At 37.0% G+C, this 14,083-nt stretch overlaps 1 protein-coding gene across 1 annotated transcript in view; it reads right to left on the reverse strand.

The window, feature by feature from the left end:
* The window catches only part of LOC124285682 (transcriptional regulator ERG homolog), a 56,996-nt gene extending 46,752 nt beyond the window's left edge, over positions 1-10,244 (reverse strand). Inside the window, exons 1-2 of the mRNA XM_046721953.1 lie at positions 10,101-10,244; positions 8,963-9,691 (exon numbers count right to left, since the gene is read on the reverse strand). The gene's annotated coding sequence lies outside the window, so the exon portion shown is untranslated. The remainder of the gene's footprint in view (positions 1-8,962; positions 9,692-10,100) is intronic.
* Positions 10,245-14,083: the final 3,839 nt, after the last annotated feature.

Here is a 14,083-nt window from a genome sequence, read left to right on the forward strand (position 1 = left end):
TTATGAAGAAATTGTGACATTCAAGCATGCTATACAATTAATGGAGTGATTATAAAATCAATGACATTAACAAAATAACACAATACAAGATATTCTATAGGTAAAATGTTAAGATGATTCACCTACACATTTGTCCGAAATATTATACATTGAACGTGTGAATACAAAATATATGACTTGTACGTTCAAATTGAATGCAGATTGTATTTACGACGGTTATATTCTCAAATGTTTCCTAAACCGCAAAAAGACGCGACCTTCAACAAAAACATACTTGATTCTTGAAGAAAACATGAATAGGTTCATAATGATCTTATATGGAATCCATTACATGTCACCATAGGCTGTGCACAAAACTGTATTGACTTACTGAAGGCCGTTTTAACTCATGTAAACATGTTTTATACATATTAAAAAGTAATAATATCTTTGTCTTATTATGAATAAAGCTGATCAAATGAAACTCTCTTGACTTGAATTAAGTATCTTTGATGAGTATATTTGTTACGTATACGTAATATCAGTGTATGTCATTAGTTGACTGACTGGTGCTCTCTTTGAATTTATGCATTATTGACTTAACGTCAAGGTTCTTTTGTGAAAAACTTATAATTCAAATAAAGTCATATTTCTGTGACATATTTTAAACAGCTTTGATTTAACTTTACTTACTGAAGATACCTGTAAATCTATTAAAAATAATGTAAATATTTTCAATATAATGTAAATATCTTTGACCTTCTTTAAACGAACTACATTGACGATGGACAATAACAAAACTTACTGTGGGTGGTTCCGAGTGTGAGGGTGGTGTCCCACCTGACCCCCCAGTCGCTAAGGACCCTTTGCCCCACCCCTGGGTAAAACACGTTCATCGACTGCTGATGAGGAGGAACTAGACGGACCTAGCGGGACTTCATACTTTGTACAAGTTCCTTGCTTTTGTTTGTCAGAGCAAAGAGCACTGCCATCTGTATCTCTTTTATAAAGTAACATTCCTCTCGGCTTTCCTTGTATCCAATTCTCCGGCATAATCCGGGACATTGCCTACACAAATACAAGCGGACCAGAGCGTCCATGATCCCCCATTCCATTCCTCTCGTGCACATGGCAACCAGACCCAGCCAGCAATATGGAGGAACGATGGTGGCCGGGTGTCACATGATGGCTCGCTCACAGAAAGATACATTGCAACAACTGGTTTGAGTCAGGGTGGAGAAATTCATATCTCCTGTAATTGCCCACAGATCTCCTAGACACCATCCCAATGTTATTCAAACAAAACCAATGTTTAGCTTATTAATTAGAACGAAAAGTTCTTGAACATATTGAATGCGATATTCAGCGGAAAAGGTCGGCATTGTCTCTGGGGGGTAAGGCAAGAGTGAGACATTGTGGAAATGATACAAGTCAGGGTCAGAAGAAGTGAAGTGTAAGGTGCAATAAACAAGCAAATATCAAGTCTATTTACAATGATAAAACAAATATATGTACCTCAAATGTGGCCGCACAACAGAGTTAGGGACATCCGACCATTACGACCAAACATTTAGCTCCTAATTGGGTCATAAAAGCAATATCTTGAAAGTTGGCTTTAAACATTTTGCCTATAAATGGAATCAAACCCATTTAACAAACAAACGCTTTCACCACTTGGCTATCAAACCGCCTCTACAACATTGTACGTGAAGAAAGCAAGAATATCAATGTAAAATGACCAAATATACAAGATGTACAATGTGAAATGTATCGCCTTACTCGTACATGGCACAATAACAGCTAACGGTACACTTTGCGATGTTATTACCGTGTTATTAACGCCAACGTCTGGGCCATCTCAAAATGGCAAGCTGAGTTATGTTGAATTCAAACAGCAGATTTGAATCCTGAGATGTTAACAGTGAGTGAGTATGGTTTTACGCCGCTTTTAGCAATATTCCAGCAACATCACGGCGGAGGACACCAGAAATGGGCTTCACACATTGTACCCAAGTGGGGAATCGAACCCGGGTCTTCGGCATGCCGAGCGAACGCTTTAACCACTAGGCTACCCCACCGCCCCGGATGTTTACAAACAGCTGTGAATAGGTAATAGTTTATATTCTGTATTATATTTGACACAGGTCAATTATATTTGACACTTTACTAATACAAAACCCATAATAAATAACTCAATATGTCATATAACGTCAACGCCCAAGAACTAACTAATATTAAATGTTCTTGATAACTGTCTTGTATGATTTATTGATGCAACAAATATGTGTATTTATTGAAAACATATAAAAAAATGGAAAGAAATTGTTTCCTGTTTACATGCTCATGGGTAGTCTCACAGTTCCATTATTTCCCTACAGCCTAGCCCTCCCTTCAATGCTAAATCTCTGAATGAAGCAAGTCTAGATTTCCAATGAATCTCTGGTCTCCTCGGGGCTGCTTTTCAATTTAAATGGGTTTATTTGTTACAATCAACATTATATATATTCAGAGACTAAGCGTTAGTCTAGCTCGTCACCAGTAGTGTCAGGAATGCATTTCTTGCAAGACTATAAACTGAATATAAACATGAAGCAATATAAACATAAATGGATTCCATTGTGCGTAACAGGAAAATAGTTAAATATATACATGGATCACTGAAAGTCAGAGATGACACCAGGTGTCAAGAAGTGAGTGAGTGAGTTGGGCTTTACGCTGCCTTTAGCAATATTCCAACAATATCACGGCGGGGGGACACAAGAAATGAGCTTCACACATTATACCCATGTGGGGAATCGAACCCGGGTCTTCAGCGTGACGAGCGAACACCTTAACCACAAGACTACCCCGACGCCCCATGTGTCAAGAAGAAAATACTGGTACATAGAAGAATAACTATTACATCGATATTTACAGTGCCTGGAGTACAATGTACTCTCTCCCCTGAAGGAAAATGTAGCATTAGGTCGTATAAATATTATTATCCTGCCAATTATTTTTTTCAGAACGTTGCCTATCCATTATATGAGAAATCGAAAGTTGACCCTTCATCGCTGCCTATCACGTACATCCTTAAATTAGTCACCACGGGTGAGGACAGTGTATTTACTCACCGCATCGTGTCCAAACCAGAACTAGGAAGTATAATTACAAATTGTGTCCTTAACATAAACTTCAAAACATCATCATCAGTTCAAACGGGCGTAATGTGGATTGGGTTATTTTAAGATAAGACCATATTACCCTGCATAAAGATATAAGCGAAAAATCCTTTCCATATCACGACAGAAAACTTAGCTCAATGACAGAATGACAAACTATTCACTATCGAAAAGTAAACTAAAATAGGTCAAACCTTGAACGGTTTAATAAAATTGACCACTTTATTACCATGACTTGATATAATATTTCAACGACAATATACACAAGGTGATCATCAATCACAACTAATCATCAAAATAAAGAGTATTTCGAAGTATTTGAAATACAACATAACCGCTTTTCAACTGCAAAAATATGAAGCTTCAAAAACCCAAACACAATGATTAAAAACTTAATAATCATTGTTCTTTCTTGAAGATGAATTCATAATTCCTGTAAATAATGACTTGTCTATGTGCAGTTGACAACTGTACGCGTGGCGATGCTGATAAGCCTGTGTTATACAAGACCCTTGGTATAACACAAAGCGATTAAGGTCAGGGATGGTGCAGCGTTATTATTGTTGGCGACTGTTTCGTGGGATAACGAAAAGTAGATAGCCAACATCAGCACCTCTGTGACCTTTGTGCCTTACCAGGAAGTGAAATGAGACCTCACACAACTCATGCATTGTTCCAAATTAGCATTGTTCTTAATTTGTTTATTCTTCTGGGTAGTTTTTTATATATATTACAATTGTAACACGCTTCCATTTCTATAAAGAATATTGCTGCTAGAAAGCTTTTATATATGTCTTTAGAATATGTTCATTTTAATGAGATGTAATATGTACATTTTAAATTGAAAAACATATTTAGTTATTTATGTCGTTTATATGGCAAGAGATGCAGAAAAACCCAGTAGTATTAACATATATTTAAACTCAAATTAACAGAACCTTCCTATTTGAGAACGCAGGGAGTAAATCCAAGCGACATAACCCTTTCATAGATATATAAAATTTTGCTAACAGAAGTGTAGATTGTACGATCATGATTACATCATAAGCACGAGTTTATGAATCACTACCAAAAAGTGACGATGGCAGGTGTTCACTAAAACGTGACACACATATGCAAATGTTGGTCAAATATACTGGACAAAATAAGTTAGGGATATTGGTATTTTCATGATTTATATTTTATCAGTGTGTGAATAAATTGATCATTATTCATAATTTCAAAATTTTCATATATCCCTAACTATTTTTGTCCAGTATAGAAGCGACAAAACATGGTAACTATTCATAAAATGTGAGAATGTTTCTTATTGTCGCTAATCTTTTCAAATTGAAATCGGAATCAATTTACACATTGTAACTATTGGCAACGAATGCCTTTTTGTTAATACATATCGTCAATGCAAAGGAATACCTAATCTTGACTACCGTTAGAAACCAATTCCGTTTGGTGTTATGGGCAAAACAATCTTGGAAATCATTTGAATGGATCGTTGAAAACATTTTAAGCGTAATTAACAAAACTTCAATATGTAAAACCGCATACTTCAAACGGGATTTATATTAACATACATTAATTGAATAATTCAACGCTTAGAATACTCAGTCTCGTTTATCTTCCGAAAGGGATTCAAACAGCAAAATTAATATGAACGGGAAAGTGAACATCATTATGGACTTAATATGATATAGGTCAGAGCATTTTAAGACGTATCAGCAGTTTCGATACAGTCCTCCACTGTGAACAACTGTTTAACATATAGGTTGTTCAAGCTGCCTCATTATCAACCATCTCTTTGCCGCACCACCAATATGACCATATCAGCAGCAGTTTCATTTATCACAGGAGTCCAGTACTGGCAGTGTAGTCTTTCATTGTGTTAACAAGTCTATTAATTTGCTATAGAAGGCAGTTTCCGAGCATTCTGCACCAGGATAACCTAGTCTGATTTAATGTAGCCAGTGCATGTCACGTAGCGGCATCTAATAAGGAGAACGATCAACTAGTTCTTATTGAAACAAAACCGACATCCATGTGTTGGGCAAAGATTAAACATGATCAGATCAGTGATAATGGATAAGAAAGAAACACTGTACAAGAACCAACTCGTTCTTATTGAAACAAAACCGTCCATCCACGTGGAGGGCAAAGATTAATATGACCAGATAAGTGGTAATGCATAAGAAATAAATACGGTTAAAAATCGATCAACTAGTTTTACTGAAACAAAAACCTCCATCCATGTGTAGGGCAAAGATTACACATGACCAGATAAGTGATAATGATTAAGAAAGAAATACGGTACACTAACGATCAACTAGTTTTACTGAAACAAAAACCACCATCCATGTGTAGGGCAAAGATTAATATGACCAGATACGTGATAATGATTAAGAAAGAAATACGGTACAGCAACGATCAACTAGTTCTTACTGAAACAAAAACCTCCATCCATGTGTAGGGCAAAGCTTAAACATGACCAGATCTGTGGTAATGCTTCAGAAAGAAATACGGTACATGTACATGGTAGAAATGAAATGTAAGAAAGTTGATGATAGCGCACAGAAACGAAAACGGTACATACGCCAAAGTAAATGCGTATGTCTAAATTTAAAATGACCTGATTAGTGATAAATACGTTTGAAAAAAAGACATATGCTGTGTCTTTATATTAAATGGCACAATAGAAGATACCAAAGATCGATTCCTGAGACTATCAAGAAAAAGGTAAACGTCATTTTATGTAAAGTACCAAAAGAGTTAAAAATAATCAGATTAGAGGCGGTGTCGACATGTTTTGATTTACTTTTTACAAGAGGACACCTAATATGTTAAATTATTCAAATATTCTATATTATTTTCAGTTAAGTTTATGAAATATAATGTATTATTATATATTTTTGTATTGAAGAAGGTGACGATCATTTCGCAAACTAATTGTTTTTCAAAATTAGTTTTAAAAATTCAAACATTAAAACATGCTGGAACTGCACATCGTGAAAAGTAATCAAATGAATTGATAGACTTACGTCCACAATGAAGAATGACTGAGGCATTGACGAAAAATGGATATTCTTGGGTTTGTGATCACAAAAGTAAATTCTGTGTTTGAATATTTGCCGATTCCAATTTATTTAGATTATGTTCCTCATCTTTGAACAAATACGAATACAAACCTTCTTAAGTATTGGGAAATACATTTCAGCGATTCAAAAGAGTGTGTTTCTGTTACCTCGTCCAGTGCACACTTCATTTTAAAAAACAGATAATTTTGTAAAAGATATTCTTCAAGACATTATAATTGCTTAAACGTAATTGAATTTTTCTTCAAGCAATGGATGTATGTTTATAAAGTGACGTCATGAGTCCTTTTCCTGTGACATTTTCAAAACCATCTCTATACTGATTTTAAGTATAAAGGGTTATTTTAAAAATGAGGTAATTATGTACGGTTTAAAAACGGTACGAAACTTGTGATTGAATCACATGACCTCTTCGCAATCTGTGACTGTATCTTAACAATAGTTTGTACTAGTAATCAGAAGTATAAGTATAAAGTTTCAAGCGTTGTCATATAATATTATGTAATATCGTTTTTCATATCTTCAAATAGCTATTTTCTTGAACATAATCAGTTTCCAGAAATTATATCTTTAAAATCGAAAGCAATTATATCATTTGATGGTGGGATTATATAAACCACACGTTACCTTAGGTCGTGGTTTTGAAAAGTTTATATATTGTACTTCATGTTTGAACGCATCCACATTTTCATAGAAAACAAAATTAATTCTGCATCTACATAGTTATGTACATTATGGATAAGAAGGATATATCTCCAACGTATTTTATAATCTTCCACAAGATCAAATATTCCGCTGTGTATTCAGTTTACATTCTGCATAAACCGTTACTGCATTCGGTTTATTTACGCTTGTATCCCTGTCAGAGGAAAGGAACTTAACAATTTGTATGTCACGTCATAATAAACAAACGAAACGAAAATATTCAAATTTCCCTGCAACAATAAATACATGTAGATATGCTCTGACAGACGGAATGTATCCTCCACACATATACAATCACAACATTTCGTGAAAAATTGAGCTGTATCATTTTATCAAAGTATGCTTCGAATAAGTATATGTATATGCTTGTTTAATAGTAATGTACTTGCATATAATTTTAATTCTTCCTAATAACGCGGTAATACGAGCCAGAGTGCACCAGTAATTATTGGTTTTCACCGAGTTTTAGTTTGAGAAAATGATGATGTGGTAAAGTGGCAAAAAGTGACCTATATTCCTTAGTTGGACGAACACAGGAAATAAGTACTTTGCTAATACACGCCGGCTTGTGTTAATCCAGTACAAAGTTTCAACCATGTTGAAATGAGGAGAAATAAACAGTTCTTCTCCAAGGCTTTGCTTCATCTGCCCACAGGCAAATGATAGACATCTCATTGTTTCGCTAACAATAGTTTTATATCCAGTAGATGATGGATTCAATATGCCGTCAGAGAGATGGCATTATAACATGTGTACATATGGCTGAGGCTTTCAGTCCAGTTCTCTTACTCTGTCTACACATGTGGCTCTGTCCTAGAAAAATACATTACCCATCCTTCAAAATTCCCTCACTGAAATATCATTATAATCATTGTAATCTATTTATATAGCGCCGAGTTCCAAATATGTGTGTATTCTATTAAAGAATCTATATCATATCATTTGTCTTAATTTGATATCATATTATTCACATCAACATGATGATCAATTAATCATATATAATTAGTTCCAATTATACGTATATAATTAGTTCCAATTTATTTCACTAAGTTTTTCAATTTTAAACCATCTATATCATATCATTTGTCGTATTTGAGATCATATTATTCACATCAACATGATGATCAATTAATCATATATAATTAGTTCCAATTATACGTATATAATTAGTTCCAATTTATTTCACTAAGTTTTTCAATTTTAAACCATCTATATCATATCATTTGTCTTATTTGAGATCATATTATTCACATCAACATGATGATCAATTATACGTATATAATTAGTTCCAATTATACGTATATAATTAGTTCCAATTTATTTCACTAAGTTTTTCAATTTTAAACCATCTATATCATATCATTTGTCTTATTTGAGATCATATTATTCACATCAACATGGTGATCAGTTATACGTATATAATTAGTTCGTATTTATTTCACTTATTTTTACAATGAATGTATCGCAAAAGAGTAGAAAAAACGAAGTGTTAAGATGAAGCAATTGCAGTTTATAATCTTAATAATGATATGAAGTAATTTAGATGTTCATGATATTACGTTTTGTTCATGAATATGACTAGGTTACACATAACAGTTACAAATGTTCGCGGAATTAAAAAAGATAAAGTTTTTGCTTGTCATATTTCACGGTCATAATTTTAATGATTGAATATAGGTTACTGAATTGTGTCTCGAGTCAGTTTTCTCTTTGATTACCACGAACCACTAAAGTTTTATTTTTTAATTATTTTAATTTGTTGATAGTTCGTGAAGTTGTTGTGCCGTCGTTTTGGAAATGTCAAGATAGTACAGACTGTGGCGTAATGAAATTGAAATTCGAAATTATGCGATGTTGGTTTGATTTGTGAACTTAGCTTTGATTAATCGTATGTTGGATTCAATTCATCGGGATAATTATTGGGTCATACTCATACAGTTATTTTGATCGCACTATTTCAGTTGATACTCTACGGTAAGCTGTTTTGGACTGGTGGCGGTACATCACCAAGGGAGAAGATAAACATTGTCTCACCTGCAGGAACGATAACTTTTTTGTCGTGCTGTTGCTGTTGCTGCTGCTGATGTTGGTGCTGTTGTTGTTGTTGATGTTGGTGCTGTTGATGATGATGTTGTTGCTGATGCTGATGATGATGCGTATTGGGGTCTGGAGACACCCGAGCCCGTGACAAGTTGTGGGGTTCTTCCAGCTTGTTAGCCCTGAATCCCGCATACAGGCTTGGAGAGGGGGTCTGATGTACCAGACCTGTGTTGTCATAGGGGGTAAGTCCTCCCCGTCCTGGGGCTGTGGCATCATTGGGTCTATAAGGTGTGGCGACCTCACGGGATGGTTGATTGAAGAGAAAACCGAGATCTGAGGTTCTGAATACTGGGGTGGAGGATCAAACGCAGACTTCATCGTCAAAGATGCTGAATCGGTAACGTCACAAACAGCAGAAGCATACGACGTCCATGTTTCTCTGTTGGACAAGTCCGGTTCTGTCTTAATAGGCGAGGACCTGTTGTCTAGAGGAGACACACCCATGTGTGCCTGGGTTTCAACCCCCTGATGCAGAGGCAGATGCTGTGGGGTCGGGACTGTCACAGGGGGGAGGACAAGATGGGAAGCGTGGGGGTCAGCTACGCCAAGGCTATCTTGGTACGGAGAGGGTCCAAGCCTGCTTGATTCCGCGCTGAAGTGGTCAGTGTCCCCCTGGACTGTGTCCTGCAATTGGGCAGCCCCTCCTCCGGCCAGTGGGACATCCTGAAAGACACAAACCTATAGTAATTCAACACAGGAAAAGAAAATACTCGGTAAAACCCCGCCTGTGTTGATTCCCAATACGAGGCGGGTGCTGGAACTTTGTCCACTTTCTGAACTTCGAGAATAATGGCTAGAAATATTGTAAACAAATGTGTGGGCAATGCGTCGACTCCGGAGCCAACATGTGCTGGAATCGGGAGACTTCGCACTGGTGTGGGGTTGTATCGTCTGTCGAGTTCCCTTTAGGAAGTGCTCGATAACAGCCTGCCGTGAGCCAGTGTAATTTCTCATTTCCTACGTATGAGAGTTCCATCGGGAAATAATGCAAGCGCCACTTCATATTACAACTGTCACAGCGCCAAAGCAACAGTTGGTCGTCTTGCTTTAAGCACCTTAACCTCAGACTTACCATTTTTGTTTTGAGCAGAGTTAAAGTGGTGTGAATGTGGCAAGCCTCGAGGGAGAGCGAACCGTCACTGTAGATGGGTAACAAATTAGCCGGTGGTGTGGGACATGAACGGCCCGCAAGAAGGTCGCAAGCGTGGAGCGAGCGGTCGCGATGGCGGAAGTAAGACTTATCACGACAATACAGGCAAAGGAAATGATCCTGAGTGACTGACAGGAAAACTGGACCAATCGCCACACACGGCCGTGCACCCATGGGGGAGGGGTAGGCCAAGCTAAGTCGGGACTAGGCGGGCGTAGAGCGGCACCCGGGGTGATTAAGGTGGTGACGAGTATGATGGACTTCACAGTGAGTGAGTGAGTGAGTGAGTGAGTGATATTGCTGGAATATTACTAAAAGCGTCGTAAACCTAAACTCACTCACCCACGGAAAGATAAACAATATCCTATCCAAAAGGAGAAAAATGAAGTACATGATAGTGAAATGGCTGTGTTTTTGTGTGAACCATTTATGATTGACTGTTAGAAACAGAAGGATCAGAATATAGTTACATACCTAGTGTTCTTGTAGTTAGTCCAAAAGACTGTGAGTGAGTGAGTGAATGGCCGACCAAACATTATTATCTGAAGTCTGTAATCTATTGGGTGACATTCTTTTCACATGTCCAAATGCAAAGTAATAACTGATTTTCCCACTCGCCATCTACTAATAGAAATGCCTTGCATTTATTGATACAGCGATACGCAAACAAAACTCTCTTAACACTTTGTTTCTTTGAAATCGCCGCATATTCCGAAACATTATTGTCCATATAGAAAGCATATATAGGGTGTTAAACATATGTAAGTGAAGATTATAGAACAAACAAACTATTTACAGAAACGTATATAGTGTCGTGTATCCGTTGGTATATGACCAGATGGTGGCCACATGATAACTTGAAAACACCTAGTTGCGGGTACAGCAACATTTAGTAAACTTGGACAAAGTACTGTGACTACGTGTCCCAGTCCACCCAGCTGTGAATGGGTACCTCGTAAGGATGGGAAAGCCACATTAACTCGGTGCGTCTATTTGCTGCAAGAGCTGTATGATCCCCAGGGAGTTGAGATTGATAATACAGTGTGCCGTTTGAGATTGACATCCAATGATCGAGGGAAAAACAAAACGCCTTTGAGCAGGTGATCTGGATATTGGCGCTATATAAATATATATAAATAAATAAAAATAAATACATTAATTACACTCTGGACGTAAAATACTGAGGACGGAAGGATCAACGAATGTTCCCCGTTACTATCATGGTATGATAGAATATCATGTGTATGTCAAATAGGAGATCAACGATACACGATATTATCCTGGTATGATATATTATGTGTATGTCAAATAGGAGATCAACGATACACGACATTATCCTGGTATGATATATTATGTGTATGTCACATGGGGGGTCAGTGTTACACGATATTATCCTGGTATGATATATTATGTGTATGTCAAATAGGGGGTCAGTGTTACACGATATTATCCTGGTATGATATATTATGTGTATGGCAAATAGGGGGTCAGTGTTACACGATGTTATCCTGGTATGATATACATGTAGTATGTGTATGTCAAATAGGGGGTCAGTGTTACACGATATTATCCTGGTATGATATATTATGTGTATGTCTTGGTGTGATATATTATGTGTATGTCAAATAGGGGATCAGTGTTACACGATATTATCTTGGTGTGATATATTATGTGTATGTCAAATAGCGGATCATTGTTACACGATACTATCCTGGTATGATACAATGTGTGTGACAAATAGCGGATCATTGTTACACGATACTATCCTGGTATGATACAATGTGTGACAAATAGCGGATCATTGTTACACGATACTACTGGTATCCAAATGGCGTATGATCATTGTTACACGATACTATCCTGGTATGTTGTGACAAATAGCGGATCATTGTTACACGATACTATCCTGGTATGATACAATGTGACAAATAGATCATTGTTACACGATACTATCAAATAGATACTATCCGTATGATCAATTGTTACACGATATGATACAATGTGTGACAAATCCTGGTATGATGATACAATGTGTGACAAATAGCGGATCATTGTTACATTGTTACACGATACTATCCTGGTATGATACAATGTGTGTGACAAATAGCGGATCATTGTTACACGATACTATCCTGGTATGATACAATGTGTGACGACGATACTATCCTGGTATGATACAATGTGTGTGACAAATAGCGGATCATTGTTACACGATACTATCCTGGTATGATACAATGTGTGACAAATAGCGGATCATTGTTACACGATACTATCCTGGTATGATACAATGTGTGACAAATAGCGGATCATTGTTACACGATACTATCCTGGTATGATACAATGTGTGACAAATAGCGGATCATTGTTACACGATACTATCCTGGTATGATACAATGTGTGACAAATAGCGGATCATTGTTACACGATACTATCCTGGTATGATACAATGTGTGTGACAAATAGCGGATCATTGTTACACGATACTATCCTGGTATGATACAATGTGTGACAAATAGCGGATCATTGTTACACTAATGATTATCCTGGTATGATACAATGGTATGATACAATGTGTGACAAATAGCGGATCATTGTTACACAATGTTATCCTGGTATGATACAATGTGTGTGACAAATAGGGGGTCAGTGTTACACTGGAAAAGAAGCAACACATCTTCCAAATGAATGCCTTTGGTAGAATCAGCCTTTCTTGTAAACATGGTTGTGTCGCCATCTTTGAAATGCTTGATATAGTCTCAATGCATTGACTGTCCACTGGTTAGAATGACTGCCAACCTCAATCGCATATCATCAATCACTCATTCCAGTCTTTGTTAGCCTGACACAAAGGGATATATACCCATCAAAAGTTTAGACTCACTTAAAACACTCACTATAATATGTGGTTACATCGAAGATGAATTTCACCACTAACTTAGGGGAACCAACTGCAAACCTTATGCAGATGAATTGCACCAGGATCGTGCATCAAATTGCTGAAATGCATGTGCAAGTATCCTGCATGTGAACAGCTGCGTTTTGGTGTAAAGTTTAGTTAAGAATTCACCAATTTTAAATGAGTTGTATTATTTATTGAACTCGTGACAATAAGCTTTTCAACGTTGCGAATTTGTTTTACAATACATCAGTTCATGTGTAAACAGTACCCTTAAACTGTATAGAATATTTTGCAAAATCTAGTTTAGATCAGTTGACTGAAGTAAGTGGCTACATGTACACTAGTGAGTCTAAACTTTTGATAGGTAGTATATATTTATAAAGTTATATTGACATGCTTTAACTGACTTGGGGAGGTGGGGTAGTCTAGAGGCTACATCCTCGTTCAAGAGGTCATGGTTGGGAACCCTAGGTGCGTCAAATGACGTCCGAAAATTGTGATCATGGGTTTGAACAGTTCTAGTGAGTGAGTGAGTGAGTTTAGTTTTACGACGCACTCAGCAATATCCCAGTTATATGGCGGCGGTCTGTAAATAATCGAGTCTGGACCAGACAATCCAGTGATCAACACCATGAGCATCGATCTGCGCAATTGGGAAACGATGACATGTGCCAACTAAGTCAGCGAAACTGACCACCCGATCCCGTCAGTCGCCTCTTACGACAAGCATAGTCGCCTTTTATGGCAAGCACATGGGTTGCTGAAGACCTATTCTACCCCGGATCTTCACTGGTCTTGAACAGTTCTAGGTTTGTCGGCTCCATACCATTGTACTTGGGCTTCACGATCGCAGGAAACCTCAGAGAACCATATCACTCAGGCTTAACTTCCACAATTTGATTCGCTACTGTAAGTGGCATGCTGTTAAAGCGGAATTACAATCCAACGGATTCATTCAGTAACAGACAAAATCTGACTAACTTTATTCGTTTGTTCGAAGAGAATT

Source organism: Haliotis rubra, unplaced genomic scaffold (genome assembly GCF_003918875.1).
Source record: "Haliotis rubra isolate DU_JTF1 unplaced genomic scaffold, ASM391887v1 Scf366, whole genome shotgun sequence".
In the NCBI taxonomy this organism is placed as follows: Eukaryota; Metazoa; Mollusca; class Gastropoda; order Lepetellida; family Haliotidae; genus Haliotis; species Haliotis rubra.